This window comes from Corvus moneduloides, chromosome 8, assembly GCF_009650955.1.
Source record: "Corvus moneduloides isolate bCorMon1 chromosome 8, bCorMon1.pri, whole genome shotgun sequence".
In the NCBI taxonomy this organism is placed as follows: Eukaryota; Metazoa; Chordata; class Aves; order Passeriformes; family Corvidae; genus Corvus; species Corvus moneduloides.
In genome coordinates this window covers 25,324,996-25,349,002 of record NC_045483.1, presented here as the reverse complement: position 1 = coordinate 25,349,002, position 24,007 = coordinate 25,324,996, and the positions used below count along the sequence as shown (strand labels likewise).

The following is a 24,007-nucleotide window of genomic DNA, read 5'->3' as shown; positions in this document are numbered from 1 at the left end:
TTACCCTACTTATTAAAACATTGTTCGCAGCTTCGACATTGAAAAAAATAGATGCAAACTTACTCAGCAGCCAGGGGAAAATCCTTCTACCTAGCACCCAAATATGCATGGCAGGAATACAGCTGCACTTAAGTATCCCTCACCATTCAATTAGGTAACTGAAAGAAACAGCCATGGTTTGTCTCACAGATGTACAGGCCTGGTCTTCATGAGGTTGGAAAGATTCACATGACCATATCTTCTAGCTCAAATTTGTGAAAATTGAAAATGGCATCCAAGTGTCATAATTAGGCAAGGCTAAGAAACAGCACACTCAGAACTGTCATCATTAATCCAACTGTCGCCCTCTTTACACCTCTCTCCATTCCTGTCATTATATAGAATTATATTCCTGATACTACAAACCATTTCTGACCAATATATAACAGTCAAGCATGAAACCTTTCAACAAGATTCACAGTAAAATTCACAATTCACAGTAAAAATAGATGTATTGCACTTGGGTTTCCAGTTAATTGCATAAACTATTATCAACTTTTGCTGTTATTCGTATTTTTAATAGGGTCACTGACTATTATAGTACATTTTAGAGGAAAAAATATTAGAAAGAAAATAGTTTTCATCCAAATTCTCCATTAAAAGACTCTTTTTCAACTACCAAATTCTAATCAGCTTGACCATGATTTTCTAGGCTGAGCATTTTTCTGATACAGAATTAGATTTGTGTGTGTTCGTGCATGTTCATATGCAAGGGGGAAAAAAAAGGGAGAATAGAGCTTTCCCTTATAAAAGGTAATATTATAATTTTGACACAAACCTAGTCTAGCAGACCCATCATTTACATAGCTGAGTAGTGGTTTTGGTTTGGCTAATAACTCCATAAACATAACCTTCTGTAAACCTCACAGCTTTTCAGTTAACACAGCTCAGTTTGGGTTTGCAGGTGAACTTTTCTGAGGAAGTTTTTTTCCTGTTTATTAATGTCAGATAGGATTTACTACCATATAAATAAAACCTAGGAGAAAGTGAACTATTCTAATTAGATAATCCATTAATCCATTTTTCTTGAAAGGTATTTTAACAGGATGTGCAAGAAAGTTTTCTCCTTACATACAAGTTTATTCAAGCTTAGAAACAAACTGGTGAATTTGCAATGAATAAAATATGAAATTATTTTCACATAAATATCAATACAGAGAAATAAATGATATAAAATACTACAAATATAATTTGATTTATAAAAGTATTAAGAATGAGGCAGCAGTTCTGATTGTAAAACCACAGTATGGATAAAACAGAGTCAATTTTTATAATAGCCCTTTAGGGAATGATTATATAGAGGTGGTTCTGGAGGAAAATTGAGACAGTTTTACATATCATCAGGACAGAACATAAGCCCCTAGATATCTGTATCATAACTAGAGATGCAAAAAACCCCCAAGATTTGTGTTCTAGAAGAATAAATTTTCAGGTGGGGAAGAAAAGAAAGAGAGGAAGAGAGGGGGAAAGGAATTAACAATGATAATACAGATATTTTAAAGATCACAAATGTCTTTACTTTTTTGTTAGACTGGCTTTGGAGAAAAGGAAAATAGGCTGGAAAATATTATTAGGTGGAGCAATACCAAGTTGGTTCTGAAAAAAAGGAACAATGGTGTACTTTGGATATCAAAAAGGTAGAGACAAATACCATGTATTTTTTAAATTGCTGTAAGAAAGATAGTTGTTGAAAGTCAAGCTAGTAAAAGTCTGGAAATTATACTGAAACAAATATCAGTAGTCACATGTTTGGAAGAGGACCAATAAAAGTTAAATAAAACCTTTGCCTTTTTTCCATACAAGACTGGTGAAACAGAAACTGAAGCATCTGTGCACTGAAATGGAAACATCCACATTGATGTGGAAGCAAAACTTAGAAAAGCAGCATGAGGATAACGGGTCTGAATAACCTCTGGCTCAAATTGCAAAGGAACTAATATATTAAATTATAACTGCATAAACCAGGTTTGCTAAAAACATTACCTAACCTGCTCTAGCACAACAAATGAAGAGAAAAAAAACCATAGACTCTGTTTAACAAAGGACATGTTAAGAAACTGAGACTACATAGTCTAGCTTCAATAGTATGTAATCTTCATGGGAAAGCAGATGATGGACTTAGGAGTACATCTATAATTTAAAAGGGTGAAATATAATATTTTACCCTAAAACCGAAAAACCTTGTATCACTGTGACTTCAATACATCTATCCAGTAAGCTTGAAAAAAATCACTCCTTTAATGAATACATGAGACCAATTTTAAGATATCTCATGCTCCAAGCAGATCTTTCTCAGTCCTGTGCTTCCTGTTCAAAAATCAGAAGATTTTAAGTAGATAAACCAGAATCATATGGCGCTAAAAATTTTCCCTTAAATTTTACATGCATTAGAAAGGATAACCCTCGAGCCTGATGCCATGGTGACTAGGCTATGTTGTCACTGTGATGCCTAATGTATCCAACAGGAAGGCAGGAAATCTTTAAAAGGCTGAGCCACTGGGAGGAATGGAGGAAGGGGGAGAAAGAGAGAGTGAGTCAACAGAAAATAAATTAAGGACAGACAAAACCAATGTGAACTTTACTAAGATTTTAAAACAAAGTCACAGATAAGCTTCTCTATCATTACAAAGATGGGTTTATTGAGAAATAACAGCAAGCTCTAAACAACTCCTAGTGTTTAAAAATAGATTATCTTTTTCTGCTGGTTGCCCTATTTCTGGATTATTTTTTCTTTAACCCAAACCCAATTGTTCTGTGTTGCTGTGACCTGAGAGGCCAGACTTCAGTCAAATCAGGCATCCCTGTGTGATTACTCGAGCTCTCCTCAAGTCTCATGCAATTAAAAACATCAATACTGACACACATTAATGACAAAAAGTTAATGCAAGGGCTAATTGAGAGCATCTCCCTCACAGGCCATTTCACAACATTAATAGCGCAGAAAGCAGCCGTTAATATGTAATTAAATTTCCGGGATGCCTGGGCTATCAAAACCAGGTAGCTGGAACCCTACTTCACACTTTTTAACCTCTCATTACCTCTAGAGCCCAAAATAGCCACTGTGCTTGGCAATTCTGTGCTAATACCTTCTCCTGCAAAAGCAAATTGGCGTGGCACCAAGGACCAACTCTGTCAGCAACCAAAGCCAGCTCAGTGAAGAAAGCTGCGTTCTCGAAGCGTTACTCGTCAGGGAGATACCAAACAACACATTACTAAAAACTGTTTCGGGGTAAAGGTATGTAAATGTTTTGCTAACAGCAGATACCAACCACTCCGAATTTCAGGGCTCTGACCAACTTATTCTAATGTATAATCATATTCCTCTGACTGGAATGATTTCATTAACAGAACAAAGCCTTGCAATTTTAATTCCTTCTGAATCTTTTCCCACACTGCATCAATCGAAAATGATTCAAAGTGAAAACTGCTTGTCTGGGATTGAGAGATGCTTCCACAGTGGTTTAGGGAGAACTCAAAGATTTTGAGAGACAGGTCCTCATGTATATCACTGTTACATAAAAAGGAAATTAGAGGAACATTTCCCATTTTGGGCACACAGTTTGAGTTACCTCAAGTTTCTGGAAGTTAGCACTACCCAAATATCCATCTGCATATTTGTCAGTAGGAGTGCACTTGCCACAGGACACTTTCATTGCTTTTGAATAAACAGCAGATAAATCACTCATGGCAGCCTCTGATAAGAGTAAAGCCAAAGTGTACTGTTGAGAAAAGACATCCAATTTATCCTTTAACCCACATAAAGACACCTTATTGAACTATGTGTTCCCCTGACAGCAGACTCCTTGGGCTTTTGGGGTCATTTTAAACTTAAATTTTATTTGGGTTCCATGGCAATCTGAAATGAAACCTTTTAGTATTCTGGAATAACAACTGACATGGCAGACTTCCCAGCTCCGCTGAGTCAGGGATGGACCCTTTGTCATTCAATTTAAGGCATAAATTTAAATTTGGTTTCCAGGAAGAGTCTTAACTCCAAATACTGGCTGCATATGAATCCATCATTCAGCTGAGGCAAATTTTCATTCATCTGGATGAACCATTCCAACTATTTTCAAAATGGACACATTTCTGGTGAGGAAGGAGGAGGAAAGAAGTGTTAGCCTAGCATTTGAATGAACTGTTAATTTTTCAATATAAAAAATATTTTGTTAAAGAATTTTCAGCCTTAGAGATTTGCATCTTTCTCAATTCCAGGTGAAAGTTGGCACTTTCGGTTTTATAAGTACATATTAATTAAACCACAAAAATCTTCTAAAAGCACCAATGCCCAAAATATTTTTTGTCCCAATTTAATAGAGAAAGGAAAAATAAAATTAAGGCTCAAGTCCTTAAAAATGACCAAAGCAAAGGGATCCTTTTTTCAGCAATTCTTCAGACACCAAAATATTGTTTCACAATGGAAACTGCAACTGAACTCAGCTACGGTACTAAAAACATTTTATAAAATCTGTTTTCAAGGGCTCAGCATCCTTGTACAGTCAGGTAGTGAAAATTATGTGTCAAGGCTATTGCTTCAGAAACCTGAGATCATCTCCTTGATGCTCAGGGATATTGAGTCATTGGTACAGCACTGCAGAATTAAGTTCACTTGAATACTCTGTGGGAGGGAGCATCCCTCTGTTTTCTAAAGTATCCTCTCATGTGAGAGCAGAGTGAGAGCCAAATGTTTTTGGAGATGGGTTGCCCACCTCATAAGCTGAGATGTGGGCAGACACAACAATTGCTTAAAAAGCTGCCTCAGGAACAGAAAAGAATTAATCAGCTCTCCTTATCCATGATGAGGACAGAGATGACCAACGTGTTTTGTCAGGACTATTTTGATGAGGCATTGCGTTAGACATCAGGGAAAGAAAACAACCAACCCCAAACTTCCTAATAATAAAAATACTAAACTACTGCAATAGGATGATGACAGCAACTCAGAAATCCATACCATTCCAGCATCCAGAGAGTGCAGGGAAAACCCAAAAAAACATAGGTTGAGCTGCATTGTTGTATAGGAATGAAATGAATCCAATTCTGTGCCTTTTCTCTAACGGCAATTTTAAAAAATCTTCATCTTTTCACAAAATGGAATTGGAAAAAATAGTACAATTTTCAGCTTTTCCACCAGCATCAGCAGCCATAAAACATTCTCCCCAATTAATATTACTGCTTATTTATCTACAGACAAAAAGGCCTTTCTTTTTTAACATGGTCTTGTGTTCTGCCTCCATGCAATTCTTCACATTTAAAAAGTAAACAGAAAAACAAATACCAACACACAACTAATGGCAGCTGTGTGCAGCCACCCTTTCAGCCAAAGTAATCATTCATACCATTTATTTAATTGGTTTTGAAAACATCATTTTTCATATTTATAGACATATGGACATCATAACTGCCATTGAAAGAAAACCCACCAGTATTACAGTGAGTTCAGATTCTTGAATATAAATACATTTCTAAAATCAAATGTAATATTTTGGGCTGCAAACCGAAGAAAGAAAAGATACGACTTTTGTAGTGGTTTTGCATTCTGGAATTGTACTTTTTAAGTTAATGATTTCTGTACACAGCAGATCACCACTGGAGTGGGTTTGCCCTTAACAGTCAAGGGTAAAGTTTTTCTCAACTCTATTTTACTTTCCAGAACTCAAATTCCATTACTTTAACCTCAAAATAATGCTTGAGAGAGAAGATATAGCAGGTCTAATGCTTGGAATTTGTTACTGGAGTTTAAAAGAACAAAATTTTCAGCACCTAAATTGAAGTGCAAAATTTTGAGTTGTGTGGAGTCTTAACAGTGACTAAACAAAAAAGCATATGTCTGTAGAAGAAAAAGGCAAAATAGTAATGAAAAAATGCTTTGTTCTCTCTTTATTTGCAACAAAGGACAAAGAGGTGTGAAGGGACAAAATTCAGAATGAGTAATGACTTGGATATGCAAGGGTAAGAAATAAGTACATGGGTTACATTGCTTCAGAAGAGCTCAGGAAAATCACTGCTTTCCAGAGACTTTGGTCATTTCTTGGAAGGTGCCCAGCCACTCAACAGACAAAACTAACCAGTCCAAAGTATGATTCTGCAATGAAGTGATTTTCACAGAATCACACAATTAGCTAGGTTGGAAAAGACCTTTGAGATCATCAAGTCCATTTTGTTGCATTCAACGATAGTTCAAGGAAAAGCACCAGCTCTGAGCTCATTTCATTTGTATATTCATTGACTATTTAGCACATGGGAAAAAAAAGAAAATCACAGCAAGCCATAATCCAAGTAAAAATACTTTTTTTTTTCTGGATGCCCTCTTGTGTTCTTGTGTTTGTCTGAGATGGTTTCGAATATTGTGATGGTACAGATGTCACAGGTTCCTCAGGCAGCCTGGGCTTTATGGAAGCTACAGACAAGTGCAGTTGCACTATGAGTTTTTGTATGCAACACTGTCAATTTCTGACTTAGAGTTTGATTCTTGACCCGCTCATTATCTCTGCAGCAAAGACTCACAATTATTTTGGCAATAAATAACCTGAGGACTACTCTAGCATGTGCAAATCCTCACTATCGGGTCTGAAGAAAGTTATCAATCAACCTCTCCAGAAAATAACATTCCTGTCATCAGCTAGAGCTTCGACAAAAAAAACCCAGCCATGGGTAACCAAATAAATAGACATCTGAGAGAGTTTTCCTCATTCAGTTTTTGTAATATGTAGCTATACAAGTGTAATTGGAATTGGAATTTACTCCATATTTACTCAGACTGAAACAGTCATTGACAAAAAAGAGCAGCAACCCTCCCAGCCAAACTGCATCTGTTCTTCCCTAACCTCTTACACCGGGTCACATTTCAATGGAGAATGGACTTTGCAAAGAACTAATAAAGTATGGCCTCAGGAATTTAAAAGACAAGGCTATAGAAAGAAGAATTTCAAGGGAGTCCTTCCTATTTTTAAAATGTTTTCATGTTCACTTTTATATGAATGCCTTATTGGTATGAACATGAGTTGGTGATTTAGTGGCGTTTCCATCAATGTGAAAGGTAGAAAGAACTGTGCTAAAAAATGAGCTCTCAAGTCTGTGGGTCTCTGGATGTCAGTCACAGTCACTTTCGTTGCACTAGTCACTGCTATCCTGCCGTGGAGGACACCCAGCTTCAGCCACTGCCATCTGTCACCTCAGAGAAATGTGTTTAAGAATTTGGTTTTATTCTCTGTCATTGATACCTGTCCCTGCATTGTCTCTCGCCACTGAATATTTTCAGTGGCACAGGATTCTAAGGGACAATTCCAGTACCACATAGAGTGTCCGAAACACAGTTTTTGTTACAGCAGGTGTTCTCTATGGCACAAAATCTTTTTTTTCTCCTACCCAACCGTTTTCCGCTTGAGGTCTATTACACCTTGAATTCACTTACAATTCTGGCTGACTTCTAAGAGACCTGAATGAACCCTGGATAGACATCTTAAACACAGCTGATTACCTGTAATGATGCACTTCTCCATGGTCACTACCCAGTGGTACCAAAGATTATTTCTCCTGATGAATTTAAGTCTGCAGAGAGTTGAGATTAAACACTCTTGTGGATATACTTCATGTTCACTCACAGGCTGAAGGAGAAATCTCTTTACAGTAGCACATGGCTCACAGGTATTTACAATTCATGCCATCATGCAGTGTTAGATGTGGAAATTAATGGGGTTAAAAAAAGGTTGCTGAGTTGGTTCAAATTTTCAGGGGGAAAAGAACCCCAAAGTATGATTTTGCCTGCAATCAGCTTAAGGAAACCTTTCCTAAGCTCTTGGATATGGGCTGCTGTTCTGCTTCATTATGAATTAGAGTCCAGTAAATCCCTAGTACCTTTGGCACAGTCAGAATTATATATATAATTAGATCAAATGTTAAAAAAAGATCTGAAGAACTCATATCTCATTCTCACAGGACTATCCTTATCCAATAAGACCAGAATAAAAAACCCAATCATTTTGTACTCTGCAGAGGGAAACACAGGCAGAACACCTAATGGATATTTAACTGGTGCAATTATTTGGAGGGGTTGTGAAATTAGCCTACATTCAGTTTTCTAACCAAGAATATATACCTATCATAGCTCTTTCACCTTTTGCTGTAATTCTTTTCCTAGTTTTCTTTGGGAATTTTGTGCCAATTAGTCAGGATTAAGATCATCCACACACAGTCATATTGCGGGAATATAAAATATGAAACACTACCACCCCTTTTAGGCACAGATAAATTTGATAAATATTCAGAGCATTGGAGCATAGCTTGACACAGAGGTAGTACTACAAATAATGTAATAAAGGCCATTCAAAAGCCCACAAAAGCCTTCCAGATTTAGCAAACTAGTTAGCAAACAGTGAGAACCTAAACATTTCTTCCATTTTCCTGGTGACACTGAAGTATTTACAGCTTCTCTGAAGCTGTCCTCTATTAGTTTCCTAAGAAAATATTTGTGTAAACAAACTTATGCATACAAGGGGTGTGAGTGTAATGAAATGATTAAATCATACTTTGGAGACTTAAGGTGATTAGAAATTAGTAGTGTTTGCCCAGAGAAATCTTTGCCATTTAGTGCAATGTTACCCACTCCAACAGCTTCCTTTTTCCTCTTGAAAATATTTTGGGAATCCCCAGGATGGGTTCTGTCTCTAGCACCAATTTCTGATCTGCAGAGACACGTCCTGCGATGATAAACCAGAGACTCAGAAATTATCCCAACCTCGTTCTGTTAGGAGTAATGAAGAAACGTTTCTCTCCTTAACTTGTATAAAATTTTGGGGCTCCCAACATCTTTCCCTATTTTTTTTTCCCCCTCTGATCCCAGAATTACCACCCTTGCCCTTGGTTTCCCACTCCCAGATAAACAGCCTATGAAATTGCTGCAAGGAGCCAAGTGCTGCTTTTCACACAGCCACAGAGAGATGTCCTTTACTGAACATATTCTGCATAGAGCCTCCATGCCAGCCTCCAAAGGAGAGAGATGATAATGGAATTGCCGAAATGCCGAGAAGTTCCCCCAGCACAGACTAAAGAGAAGACAGGAGCAGGGAGGCTCTAGAATCGGAGAGTACATCACATATTAAAAAGTAACTTTTCGGCAGCGCATTGCGAGGCTGAGCACCAGGCGGGGAAGGGGAGCACGCAGCCACATGGTATATTCCTGCCTCTCTCCTCTCCTCTCTCTCTTTTGGTCCTTCTCTCCGGCTCTCTCTCCCAGCTCCTCTCGCCGGCGCTGCCTTCCCCCTCTCCCCCTGCCGCAGGCTGCAGAATGGGACACGCTTGTTCCCCAGCCAGCCGGCAGCTGTCACACAGCAGAGGCAGCCAGCAGCCGGTGCGAGGAGTGAGCCTACTCTGTCATTTAGGATGACTCACTGGAATCTGGCATTAATTTCTCTTTTTCTGATAGTGGACGGAGAACAACCAAAAAGCTACACTGGACTAGACCAAGGTAAGAGATTTAAGTGTCTTTTTTACCCTACAGCCACCCAACACGTCGAGGGTGCCAAGCTGTGTACAAAAGCTGGCACCGGCAGTAATTCGGTGGGTGTCTGAACACCTGGCGTTACATGCCATCGGTGTGTCTTTCTAGTGTTAACCCTGTGTGCACCACCCAGCTACCCCCGCAGGGAGAGACGGCAGGTCAAAATATAACCTAGTGACTGCATTTTCTCCCCTTAATGCAACTTTTGTGGCTGCACTACCACCTGCTCCCGTGGATACAAGAAGCTTCTCAGTATTGCTAAATGATGAGGCTTTTGTGCTGTGCTGCTGGGAATGGAGCGTACCAGGCGTCTGTCATGGACTCCGTGTGGATTCATTCCCACAGCAGTTGTTTCATCACTTTAATGAGTTGAAATTCCACAGTCCACGGAAACGCTTCCCTGTCATTCCCTCTCTCTCTGAGGGGATCTCATATAGATACGATCCATTTTCAGGCTTTTCAAAAGTAGTTCTTGCTGAAAGCACCAGAACAAGTCTGCTGAAGCACAGGCAGTGCTGCACTATATATCCTGTCTGCATTCCTCTCTGCTTTTTCTGCTGTGAATCAAAAATTCAGTGTTGCAGGAGGGTTTTTGCAAGGACAGTAAATGTCTCTGGCACAGCAATTTAAAGTAAAAGGAAAAGCTGTTTCTCCCCATTCTGAAATCCTAGCAAAATATTCTTCCATTTTCTGAGGAGGTACAGTATTTCTAGCAGAGTTATCTAAGCAGGTTTCTTCTGGGGCTGATTGACAGTTTTTAGTTGTGATTTTAATGGAAATCTTTCACTGAATGTCTACAGCTTCATTTCTGTCAATCCAATGCTTTTTACCAAATGGCTTTCTTCAGAGGGTGACACCTTCAAAATTAACCCAGCATCATGCTTTTCTAGATCTATAAACAGAGTATCAAACCAGCTGGTGCACATTGCAGAATTCCACGATCTTACCTTTGGATCTTTAATGGTGTAACTGCAGTGGAAGACATTTGGTTTGGTTTACAGGTTTGCTGTAGTGTGGAAAGTATCCCAATTGTAACTGAATTTATCTGGGTTTCTTATACGTTATTTTTCTGCAATATCCTACACGCTCTATTTGTCCGGACCTTCTGAGTACTGGCAATAGGTTTATTAAGGGTGGACTTTTAAACCCACAAAAAACTGCCCTGACATTACTGCCGTGAAAAGGACTCTCTGCTCAAGGAAGATGACAGGTCCCACATTAATCACACCCATGGAGGTGACCAAACAGGTATCAGCAATTAACAAAAAAACACCACTCAGCTTCCTAGTAGCCACCAAGACCCACAGTCTGTTGACCCAGCACCAATATTTTTGGAATGAACTCAAACATGGCACCAATAAACACTGCCTGTAGCTACTGCCCCCTCCATGCACTCTTTAAAATAGGTTAGGGGAAAAAAGGTTCTTCTTTCAGAGAATTTTCAGGAATTTAATACAGAGCTTCAGGAAGAGGTAGGACAACATCTTGATGTGTCAGCATGGATTCTACATCATTTTCCATCAGAATATGGTACAATTTTTGGGTTGTAAAAGTGGAAAGCATTTACCAACACTATGCTTTAAGATTATTCCTAGTAATTTCGACAAGTGCAGAGACTTTTTTTTTACTTACTTCTTTTTGTTAGCATTTAGATATGGTGCCTGACTGCAAGGGTATCAGATTATTTCCAGGGAAAGTAATTCTAAAGTACAATTCAGACAACAGATCATTGCGATTCTTTTAACAGTTGATAATATTCATGCAACTTATTTTTAAATTAGTACCTATTTATTGTACACCAACTCTTAGTCACTTGCTAGTAAAGCACATGTCATAGTCTCTGGGGTCTGAGCAGCTATTTTTGAGCCTGTCTGGCTAATGTCTAGAATACAAAATTATCCTGTTCACAAGTTGGGCTTTTCTGTGTTATTTTCCTTTCTTCTGAGACATCAGTATATTATCAGTTTTCATCTGGGTGCCTCCTTTCAGGTGGAATCTTAGTCCATTTAAATGCAGACAATTTACTGCGATAACAGTTTATTGTAACTTAGCAACAAGAGATAAAAAAACCCCAAGTTACATCCATCACACATGCAAGCCTTGTATTGTGCTGCCCTGTACTCAGCAAATTAGACCCTTGAGATAAATGACATTCTAGACCAGTCAGTTTAATATCATTAGCTGGGCTGGCCAGTTGTTCTAATTACAGAAGTCAAAGACTGCAGGAAGCAGCTGCAAAGTCAGCACACGTGCAAGGAGCTGTTTGTAAAGCAGAAACACATGCTTTAACGTGAGGGGTTTTTTGTTGCAACATGAATTATTAAAGAAACGTATGGCATTTAGTATCACTGACAGAAAAATGGTCTGGCTGTGGTCCAGGTGGCAAGACTTATATGAGTGGCATGGCGTTATCACTGGTCTTTCTGTGAAGCTTCATTTCTGGCGTAATATTTTTCAGTAAAATAAACAAACACTTCCAGTGTTATTTCTCTGTGATCAGGTTCTTGGGTCATTCATTTACTGGTGAGCTGGGAGGACAACACAAGGAAAATTAGCACAATGCTACCTACTGTCCTACCTATTTTACTCCAAATGGAGAATCTGCTATCAATGAAACATGTTCAGGGAGCAATAAGATTGCATAGCTGGTACACTGGAATTGGGAGGAAACATCTGTAAGACAGACACATGCTCAACTCTGGAGCTCTGCTTGAGCCTACAAGATTAATCCAGCCAAAAAACAGGTAAAAGTAAAGTCAGGCAGCTGCTCTGATGGGTGGCCAGGGATTACCTCAGCTCTGAGTTTCACATCCCTCTTGGCATTTCACCTCCAGAAACTGAATTCAGGAGAGGCAGACATCTTGCTGTGGTTAGTTAAGTGGATTCAACCTTATAACTGATTTCCTTTAGAAAAGAAAAATGTTCAGCCAAGTTCTTTGCCTCAAAAAGTCAGCTTAAATAGAAGGTCTTCACTTCTCTGATATTTCTGTATATTTCATTTGAACATAAAGCTCCATCCAAAGATGAAGAGCATTAAACAAATCAACAGGGTTTTACACGGCAGGAATGAACAAGCTCTTGATAACAACCTCTAGGAAGGTATCAAATCCGTCCCAACTACTTGATAAACCATATTCTGCACAGAGGCCTGCAAAAATGGACAAAGTTTCATCTCCTTTGAGATAAACACACTTAGCCACTTTCATAGCTATTAATATCACTGTAGCTCCAGCAGCTGTAGATGCATTCCCTGCACCCTGAACAGAGTCAAAACTATCTCCTCCCCACTGCATAGTACTGTGTTATAAGGTAAGCCAACTGCACCTACAAATAACATTTTAAACAGTTCTATTAATCATCATAAAGATGGTATTTCAAGTTGAATTTACACAGGCCCTATTTTTAGAACAGGGGACATTTTGCACACTTGCTATATTGCTTTCCAGGACCTTCTTGTAACATGTTCTCATCAATTAAGACCAAATCTAATCTTAGTCTAAGACTGAGGATGTTTATAGGGGTTAAAGTAAGGCATGTATGTGATGCAAAACAGGCATCCAACCCTCATGATTAGGCATTGCCTTTTGAGGAGAACAGTTTTCTTTAATTAAAGAAGTCTTAGAATTATAAGATCGTAGAATGTGCTAAATTGGAAGGGACCCATCAGGATCATTGAGTTCAACTCCTGACCCTGCAAAGCACCATCCCCAAGAGACGCACTCTGCCTAAGAGTTGTCCAAATACCTCTTGAACTCAGCCAGCCTTGGAGCTGTGACCACTGTCCAACCACTTTCTGTGTAAAAAACTCTTTCCTGGTATCTTTCAAACACACTGTAAGTTAGTGATGAGTGTACTTGTTGCTTTCTTCACCTTCAATTCTTGCATTTTTCAACAAACTTTACCACACTCTTCTAGCATTTTCAATCCAATAGAATTTAAAACTTTGACCACCTACACCAGTGAAGAGTACATCCAACTGAAACATAAAGGAGTAATGTAACAAATGTGTAGTGTATCTCAGTATGTATGCATGGAAATAGTGTCAGAATCTAATATAAATACAAGGTAATATGTCCAATTTCAGTCACAACTGAGTTTGAACGTATTCTTCTTTAAAATAAAATCAGGAATTTCAGGCTTCTGTTTAATTATTTTGTTAGGACTAATTATTTTTCCATTAAAACCTATATTAGTTCTGTATTTATTTAATCCAAACAGTGGTCTGTATTTTCTCTAAAATAAAACACAGATGATGCAGATTCCAAGACACTGTTTTAGTTCTTTCTTGCTCAAACAAAATAAAAACAATATTGTGTTCATCACAAAGTGGCTTTTCCCATACTCAAGATTTGTCAAATAATTTCCATTTGTGAAAACTGACATCTTTCAAAACTGAACCAACAGGAAAATACTTTTTTTTCTTCTCATTCATTTCATTAACATGTGAAAAGTCTTCTCACTCAATATCAGCTTGCTTGTTTGTTTTTTTTTGATTGTAATTCAAATCTCAAAAATCATGAGGAAGCTAAGTATGCTAGACGTGTATTCTCTTTAGGTTTTGAGGCAATTTCATTACTGAGTTGTTGGCTAGTTTAGGAACGTTGTGTTAAAGACAATCTGTGTGAATAAACTAACAACTGTCCAAAGGGAAACACTTCTGAGAGGAAGGAGTATACTCTCTAGAACAGTTCTCCTGACTGACATATCTGAAATGGATGCTAGACATGATATGAATTTTCATTTATACTCAGCAAGGGCTATATGGCTTTTCCTTCCCATTTCTCCTCGCGTCTTTCCCAACCTTTTCATATTAATGATGTGCGTTTGAGAAAAATGTTCTTATTCCTCAGGGCACCAGCAATGTTGGGTAACATTTAGCAAAACATGCATCATCCAAGTGATCTGTAGGTTACACCAGGGACAATACCATGATCCACACGGTGAAGCAACCAGAGCGAAAGCCAAGTAAATTGTTGCTTTATAGGGAAGCTTGGACCCTGGAACCACACAGTACTTGAAATCATGTAGCAAATGATTTTGTGTGTTGTAGAGATACTGGAGCTTTATGGGACAAGACCAATGCATCAAGATGTACAAGAGCAAAAAAAAAAAGTGTATGGTGGAAACAGAAAATGAGATACATAACTCTCTGTTAAAGACTTCTTTCCAACTTTTAGAATGAAAAGACTCGAGTTTTTTCCTAAGTTGTAAACACTACAAATTCTGTCATGAAACTCAAAAAGATAAACCACTCAAAAATCCTGTGAAACTGTGTGCTGTATACACATACATGTTCATGTATGACACCATAAAAGTTCCAGATCCTAAAGAAGCCAAAAAACACCCTCAAAACAGAAATGCAACCACAGCCTTACAAATCACATTTGGTCATCTTTGAGGAAAGGTTTTAGGAAAATAATAAATTTAAATAGTCATTTTCACATAAATAGAAAAGAACATGGAAGATTTGAGCAGCCTTTCTTTAGTTCCTAAACACCTATAAACTCTGCCTTGCGTACAATCACATCCTCACAACTTTACAATCACAACTGTGTCATGTCTAATACGCTGAATCTATAGTAAACAAGAAATTATCCCATAAAACTCCAGGACACAGTTCAGGTCATGAAACACACAGGCCCCTGCCATGCCAGAACACAGTTCAGGCTTCCTTCTTGGGGACACCACCAGGGTGTGTGCAGCAGAACAATGCCATACCCTGCCAGGAGCCACCTGGGACCGTGCTTATCCCATCTACTGCTCTTGGAGAACAAAACAGAACAGAACTGGGCCAGGACAGAACTAAAATAGACAACCTCTGTGTTACCAGGAACTGCAGAAAGCACCTACTATGCTCCAGTTGTTAACTTCTTTAAGGCTGGTAACGGATTTGAGAGGAAAGGAAGCAATACGGAAAGCCTTGCACTTCTAAGAAAGCCAAATATTGCTACAACTAGTTTCTTCACAAGGGAAATGAAAGAGTTAATTAAACCTGCTGTCTGTGGTTTGAAATATTAACCTGACATTGGTGTTTATCTCGTGTGAAACAGCTTTAATGATTCTACTTAGCCTTTACATTTCTCTCATTGTTTTGCTCACTGTCCTCTGTTGCCAGTAGTATTATTACACTTTCAGTTTTAGTAATAAAACAATTACTGAGACTCTCTGCTGTTTAATGGGTTTGAAACCTCAGGAGCTGAAAATAATTAAGTTGGATTTTTGTGCTTGCAATGAAGTTTGATATTTGATAAAAAAAAAAGAAAAAATCAAAACTAGGAGAAAGATCCATAAATACTAAAGTCAATTGGGACCACTGAATGAGTCTGACTTCCAGCATACCACAGCAACTCCATCACTTCATCCAATTTTACCTGTGTCAAACCTAGCATCTTATATGGGTAAGTTCATTATAATAAAAATAGTTTCAGATCTCAAAAAATGATAATACAAGCTGCAAGTGCAAGACCTTACAGCTGCTGATCACAACAGAGTGGCACCATCCCTGTCTCTTCAAGCCAGCTAACCATAAGCCCCCTACCTTGCAACATATTCATCCTGTCTAAACACAGCAATTTAATCTCAAAATGCATTTCTCACAGAAAGCTAAGAGAAACTTTAAAAAGAAAAGAAAACTCATTAGAGGACCTGAGCTAGAATTAAAAAGAGATGACAGGTGCTTCTACCACTTGCTATAAAAAAATGCCAAAACTTATAATTTCAGAAGTCTCGGGAAAATTGCAGCCGCATCACACTACTAATTTTGGGAGTTTCCTACCTGAATAATGTACTTTTCCCTCAGCATTGTTTCTTGGATAACATAACGGGGAAAGAGGCATAACTGCTGGGTTTAACATTAATCAAAAGATTATCAGTGCTGCCCCTCAATAGGTAAACATAAACATTAGCTCTCTGTGCAATTTCTTGCAAAGGGAACGTATAAAATTGTCTGGAGCCTAATGCATACATAACATAAAGGATCAAAAAAAAATGGAGGGATGGCTTCTACACAGTAGGAAAAAACAGGGCAAAGAGAGACAACTCTGTGCAGCATTATAGTAGGATTTACAGAGGAAAATCATCAGTTCCCTCAGCACTCCCTACAGCTCTCTGAAAAATTTGTTTGCAGGATTGCTGCTTCCAATGAATAAAATGAACACAGCTGAGGCAAAAAGGGAGCAATAGAGCACACTGGAAAGTGAAGGAAAGAAATAGGGGAAGGAAAAGGGAAAAAGAAAAGAAAAAGGTATTTTCTCCCTCATTACTCTCAAGGTTTCTGACGCATAGCAGATTTGGGGATGAATCAATAAAGAAATAAAGATTAATATACAAATGGATACAAAAGAAAAAGAAAACAAATACTAGTCATGGAATTGTTAAGGTTGGAAAAGACCTCCAAGACCATCAAGTCCAACCTTTGGCTGAACACCACCTCGTGAACTAAACCGTGGCACTGAGTGACACATCCAGGCCTTTCTTGAACACTTCTAGGGATAGTGACTCCACTGCTCCCCTGGGCAGCCCATTTCCATGCCTGACCACCCTTTCAGTGAAGAAATTCTTCTTGATGTCCAAGTTGCCTTGGTGTAGAGCTTGAGGCCATTTCCTGTCATCCTGCCACTGGTTGTCTGGGAGACCAGACTGGCAGACTGACCCCCCAGTTACACCCTCCTTTCAGGCAGTTGTACAGACTGATAAGCTCTCCACTGAGCCTCCTTTTCTCCAGGCTAAACACCCCCAGCTCCCTCAGCTGCTCCTCACAGGACTCATGCTCCAGACTCCTCACCATCTCCCTTCCCCTTCTCTGGACACACTCCAGCAGCTCCATGTCCTTCTTGTAGTGAGGGGCCCAGAACTGGACACAAATGGAACAAAATAACATTACAAATAGAGCATTGAGGTGATGTAACAGATGTCCCCTCTCCAAAAGCTAGGGCCGTCCTATGGTCCATTACTGTGGGCAGGAACTGGAACACATGTCTTTAGGTGCAAACCTTCTGACAAGATATCTGACCCTTCAGCTCACAGTCCTTGGGCAATGGAAGCAGGGATAATGCCTGCTGGAGATGAGTGGGGGTAGGGATGGGGCTGATGCTGTTAGAGACCAGACACCATGACAAAACACGGTCGCCACTCTAGCATTCACTTATTCCACACTACAGAAATCAATTCAACATCTTTCACCATCCTGTCAGTCACATTCTGAAGCACTGCAGGACAAATGGATTTTCTCTGTGACAGCAGGATAGGGATCATGAATTCTGATCCTTCTGTTGGACAGTTCAGTACCCATAAATTGTCAAGATGGCAGTAGCCACACTGCATTTTAGTCTCCCACTGCCAGTGCTTAAGGGTGTCCATCCAGAAGGAACAGATTATTGTAGATGGTGGAGGTGTGGAACAGTGATTTTTGTGAGGCACAAAAGAAAGAAAATACCTAGGAACAACCACTGAAATACAAGGAACATGGTGCAAACATCTCCTTAAATGTACTGAAGTAGTACAGAACTGTAGTCTGCTGAAGAAAGAAATACTGAAGAGAAGAAATATGGGTGCTAGGATTTCACTAGTGTAAAAGTGGAAAGCTGTAGAACTAAGTGAGGATTTGATTTTCACCTGTTGTGACTCAGAGCCATGCTAAATCATTACAACCTCTTTTCATGGAACATCTTAGATTGCCAGAGCCAAACTTTCTATGCCAGTTAACATGGTGGGGCTGAAAACATCTCTGATACTAGCTGAGCATTTTGAGTAAGGAAAACCAGGAGAAAAATCAACAGAAAAGCAACCCAATATGTATTATTAATCTATCATCAATGTATAGTCGCTAAATAACAACACTGTTTTTATCTTCAGATCTGTACTGTTAACTCACAGTGACTAATATCCCATTCGTATAATGCTTCTTGATATGTTTTGACAGCCAGAAAATTGTTCCTCTGCCTGAACTTAGGAAATAATTTCTTTTCTGAAGTGAAAAATTAAATACAAGGCACAGCAGAAATAGCCTAGTCATCTTCTGGTAAATATGAAAATTAATGTTACATACATATATCCTTCATAAAGAAACCTACAATCATACATGTCTGTGAGTGCTAAACTGCTTAGAAAGTAGAGCCTAATACTGCTAAAATGTTATTACTGTTATGACAGCAGAAGTGGGACAGGCACAGAAGAGAAGAATAAACTTTTTCCAATCATAGATTGTATGGGAATTGTTCCAGAAACAGGGTAGAAGCAGTAAGGAAATTAAGTTTAAGGTCCCCACTCTGGAATATAGACTGATGTCCTGTTAAGTGGTATCTCAGCCTTCTGTAGTGAGTCTTGGATAATTCTATGTCATGTAAATCCTGTGCTTTCATCACCCACCCCTCAGTTCTGATCACTGCCCAGGATCTGACTCCAAACTGCCAGCTCTTACCTAGGCCTCTGTGAATATAAATAACCAAATGTCTCCAATAGGCCAGGCAGCGGCTGACTCCAGGGTTTTAAAGGTCAATAATTCCTTTTTAAAAATCAATATATTTGTAACTGGTGTAAAAGCTTCCAGCCTAAAAATGTGCTTAAATGGACAGGGCTATTTTCCAAGCCACATGAATTCTAACAATGCTCACATTGTCAGTCTTCAAATAGTCAGAAGGCCTTTTATAAGGGATGGGGAATTCTGAGGATTAATTCTGCTCCTTTCCAGGAAACCACCACCTCATCATCCCCTATTCACAGTTTATCACAGACAATAGATACTATTCAACTCAGGTACACTGGAACAGGAAAAGTGTGTAAGCAATAACCAAACAATGGCATTTTGCTGTGTCAAAGGGAAGCAGGCACAGTGTGCTTAGCTTCCCTGAAAGGAGCACTTTCTTCTAGCTCACTCTGTTCGCCATCTATTTCTGCAAGAGTCCTCACTTTTTTAAAAAAAAGAAGGGATTGTCTGTAAAACAAGAGAAGTGGTTCAAGCTAATGCCTTCCCCCCTGCATTGTATAAATGCTAGTGCAATAAATATCTAAGTGAGTGGAATCACTTGCTCTTCTCCTAGAAACTATTTGTTTGGTAAGCTATGATATATTTAATTTATTATTTATAGGCCTAAGCTTTCACATCATAATGAGCCATATCAATAAGACTTGAATACTAGCGTTTGAAATAAGCATCATTGAGAAATGTATTGAGTTGAAAGGAATTCAGATAATTTGACTTCCCTTTGTGCTCCATCTTTTACTGTGTCCACAAGCAGCAGTAAATCAGAATAACTGCTACCTAAAGAAAGCCTTAAAAGAAAGGTTACAGCAGGGTACAGCTGATGCAAGCAGCAAGTTCCTACATGAAAATAGCTCTAAGTGTTGCCTTTAGTCAAGTTTTTAAGACTCCAAGACAAGCCTCATATTCCCTTGTAAGAGGGGCTCGCAGAAAATAGGCTAGGGAGTAACACAGGACCCACAGGAACAGAGTTTCCTAAAATTAGGTCAGCACTGGTATAAAATTAGATTCAGCGTTCTGCTGACCGAACTGAAAAGAGGAGGAGTAATTTTTAATCACAAGTTCTTGAGGATAACGATGTATCTTGCTGGAAGTCACCAAGTACAGGCCACAAACTTGCACAGTGGTTACTTCCTTCCCCTTCCCAACACTGCTAAAGCTCATCTGAAGCCTGGACACAACCAAAACTTATAAATTAACTATGAGGGACAAATTGTTTCAAGTTGAAATGCGCAGCACTATTTAGACAAATGATTACACTCTATACTACACAACATTCAGTACAAGACTTATTTATCTATTATAATTGATTTCTCAATTAAATTGTCTGATGAAATTTCTTTTGTTGGGGGGCACAGGGGGCTGTGAAACTAAAAATAGAAAAAAGAACAACACACGAAACTATTACATACCTCAGTTCAAATCACCCAAACATTACAAATAAGTTGGTGAAGTGGAGATTGTAATTATAAAAAAGCATGAAGTAGCAACCTTGGAATATACTGAGCAATGATCTTGAACAATAACTTTCTAAAATCGATTCTAACCGTCTATTGTCTTACAATGCAGCAGCTCTGAGGCTTAGAAATTAAACTCTGGGGAGAAAGAAATGCTGCTTTCTAGTAATGAACGGACTGACCTTGTACTACAGAATCACCTGAGCAAAACATCTAGACTCAAGCAATCAGAAAGAAGGCAATGCAAAAAACAATGCCCACTTCTACCTTACCAGTATTGTAGGACTATTCCAAAATATTTTATTATAAACTGGTTTGACCTACAGTAAATATCATTCTGATCTGCAGAAAGTCGTATTCCTACCCACCCCACTGTTCAGTCCCACTGAGGTCACGTCCCCTGTGAATCCCTCTCCAGAGGGCTGTGCACAGACTGACTTAGGGGGATCCTGCTGACTGCAGCCAGCAAATGCAGAAATCCAGAATTATGTCGAGGAGCATCTACTGCAAAACAGTCCAGGACAGACATTTTTTGGATTGCCATATGTGTAAGGATATTGGAAACTGCCAAAGTTATAAACCAGACCTTGACAACTCTGGCATAGAATTTCCCTCTGTACCTGGGGAATAGGCTAACTAGTGAAATGTAGGATCTCATTAGTTTGCAGACACAATTACTCCAGAAGCTCAGAACAAAATATCTAACCTGAACCTATCAAAGACCTGGACAAAAAAATTGTCCAATTCCTCCAGCATCACAGTATGGCAAAAGAAAGGCCTACCCACTATAAAAGTCTATAAATTACCATCTCTCAGCCATCTAACATCGATACTAGTTCATGGTTAATAAATGACGGGTTGGGAAATAAGACCCTGGGCTACTGGCCTGGATCAACCTGGGATGGACATTCTTAATACTATTGTAAAGACTGTTTAGCTGGAACTGTAAATTGCGAGGAGTGTGACTCCCTTATTCTGCAGAGCTTGTACAGCACATCAGAAGAAGGTTAATGAATGCCTGTGTGAGAAGCACTAATGAGATACCAAACAGTGCTTTGAAGAGATCTGTCTTTTTGCAGCTAGAGAAACACATACCTTCTTTTCATATGATCACTGACTAGGAACTGAATTCCCAGCCAGGCCTCTACTGGAATGCTGAGTTACAGAGGAACTCCTCTAGCCTGTGCTGCCATAGCTTTTGAGGTTTTATCATACAGCTTCAGATCCAAATGAATAATCACATTATTTCCCTTAGCGTTCTCCAGGGGCAATATAATGGCTACTTGCAATGCTGATGCCTTTAAGATTTCACAGCAAACTTCCCTGTGCAGGCTTATCCCCTGCTGTGCTCCAAATAGCGTATGTGAAACCAGGAACAAGCAGCTACTTAGGGAAGGGACAGCCAGTGACCATGGATACCATAACCAATCCATGCAATGGAGCAGCATGCCAGGAATAGCACGACATGTATGTGCATTTATTGCACGTGTGACAGCCTCAATGAGTGATGAAGTGCTAAAATGCACACTGGTTTGTCACAAACTGCTGTGAAGCATACTGTTCTCATACATGCTGGGGATCTGAAGTGCCAGTTGTGCTTATTTTCTAAAACTTCTTGGATTAAGAGCTTGCCAATCTGCATGGGGTATTTTGTGGCTGATTAATTTTATAGATAGTGCTAGGTAAGAACCCTCTAACTTACAGAATCCAATAGCAGTTTTAATCAAACTCTAGTTGCTTGCTAATTTGGAGACATGGGGTGCCACTTTATTGGCTTCTATAGACTGCTTGCTCTCCATATAGATCAGTAGTTCAGAGAAACCTTCTGGCATATCTGTTTCTTTCCAGAAGAATGGACCTACACAAGTGTTTAACTGCAAACCTCAAGGTTTCATACAAAAAGCAATTTAATAACAGTGCCACTAATTAATTCATACTCCTATTTTTGTAACTTTCTAACATGAGAGCAACTACAAAAACAAATTTCAAATTTGAAAACAACTTGGAAACTGTAGCACAAAATCTGAGAATGACAAAAAGCAGAATATCACTTGTCATATACACCTATGACTAGGTTGTGGAATGTTACAAACAACTCTATCTCACAAGCAGCCAGCAAATATTGCAAAATATGTGTGAACCTGTGCCTAGCCCTTCAAGGAACTGTGGAACTGAATAAGGATTTGTAGGAAATTCTGTTTCAGCATCGTGGTCAACAAATAATACTGCATGGGTTCCTGGTCTGCTCCCCCCTTTCTATAATCTACACTCGTCTATAATCTCATTGTGTAAATCAACAAAAGCAGCTTCTGTGCTCCTGCTCACAGTATGAGAACAGTAACTACATGAATCCAGTGAATCTCTAGAAGTCATTCTCCAGAGGGGGATTTCCTTTTTCCATCTGATGTCATCTTTGTTCCCAGACTTATTTGAAGGTGCCTGTGCTTCAAATCCTACAAAAACTTTACAATTAATAAATTCTCTTAATTCCAGTTTCAGATTCAGTGTAATTTCTCCTGTATGGTCTGTACAAGCCCATAGATTCTTTCTAGACCAGGCTTTTATCCTCTTGAGTTTGCAAGAGTTTTGGGCAGGTATTTTTGTTTGTGCTTTAATGTTTGCTACTTTTTCCTAGACGGCATATTATGTGTCAGAGACAAAGAATTAGCTTCTCTAACAGGTGGGAGGGTTTGGGGGGTTTTTTTGGGGGGTTTTATTGGTTTTAAGTTAGGTTGACCACTGAGGACACACACATTATGGAGCGCCTGAAGTAGAAACCAAACAGTTTCAAACCAGACAATGGAGATTTTTGAAAACCCGATGACTGCAAACCACACAAATGGAAAGTTATTTCTGTGACTATTTTTCTTATCACTGGGTACTCAAATAGCAGCCTTAAAATAAAACTTAAAAGCTCAGAAAATCCTACCAACAGCAAAGGACTAACGGGAAAATCCTTGTGCTCATTAAAACTGATAGATATAGCTCATTAACTAAGCTATACTACCTCGGACAAAATTACAGTTTTCTGAATTCCATGCCTTTCCCTAAAGTAGAGCATATAGATTCCATGGATATTGTGCAGATCATGACAATGCTTTAGACACATTAGCTGATCTTCGCTCACAAGTCCTAGAGCAGGGACAGCACAGAGTTTCCCATGCAAACACACAGGTTGTGCCAGCCTGCAATATCCATCATAGATCATAGGTGTTTTTAGTAATTTGTAGCACAACTCCTGTAAAGGACTGCAGGCTCCAAGAGGCTTGAATCCAGCTGTTTCAAATGCATTTGTACTGTCTTAGCTATATTTTACTTTAAAAGCACAGGTACAAAATCAAGTCATCAAGTTAACGTGTATTTGCTGGCTTTATCTAAGCCCTTGTTACACGTGCATTGCCCATGATAAGCCAATTAGACTCTTTTGAGACCTGGATACCATCTGTTGAAATCACTGGCAGCCCAGCAGGTAGTAGTGTCTCAGTCCCTCAGTGGATTTCACATTTTACCACTCGGAACTCCCAATGGCCCTTC

General features: G+C 39.0%; 1 protein-coding gene across 2 annotated transcripts in view; it reads left to right on the top strand.

Annotated features, from left to right (window-relative positions):
* Positions 1–9,004: 9,004 nt before the first annotated feature.
* The window catches only part of RASGEF1A (RasGEF domain family member 1A), a 156,507-nt gene continuing 141,504 nt past the window's right edge, over positions 9,005–24,007 (top strand). For both annotated transcript variants that reach the window (XM_032116938.1, XM_032116934.1), the window contains exon 1: positions 9,005–9,505. The gene's annotated coding sequence lies outside the window, so the exon portion shown is untranslated. The remainder of the gene's footprint in view (positions 9,506–24,007) is intronic.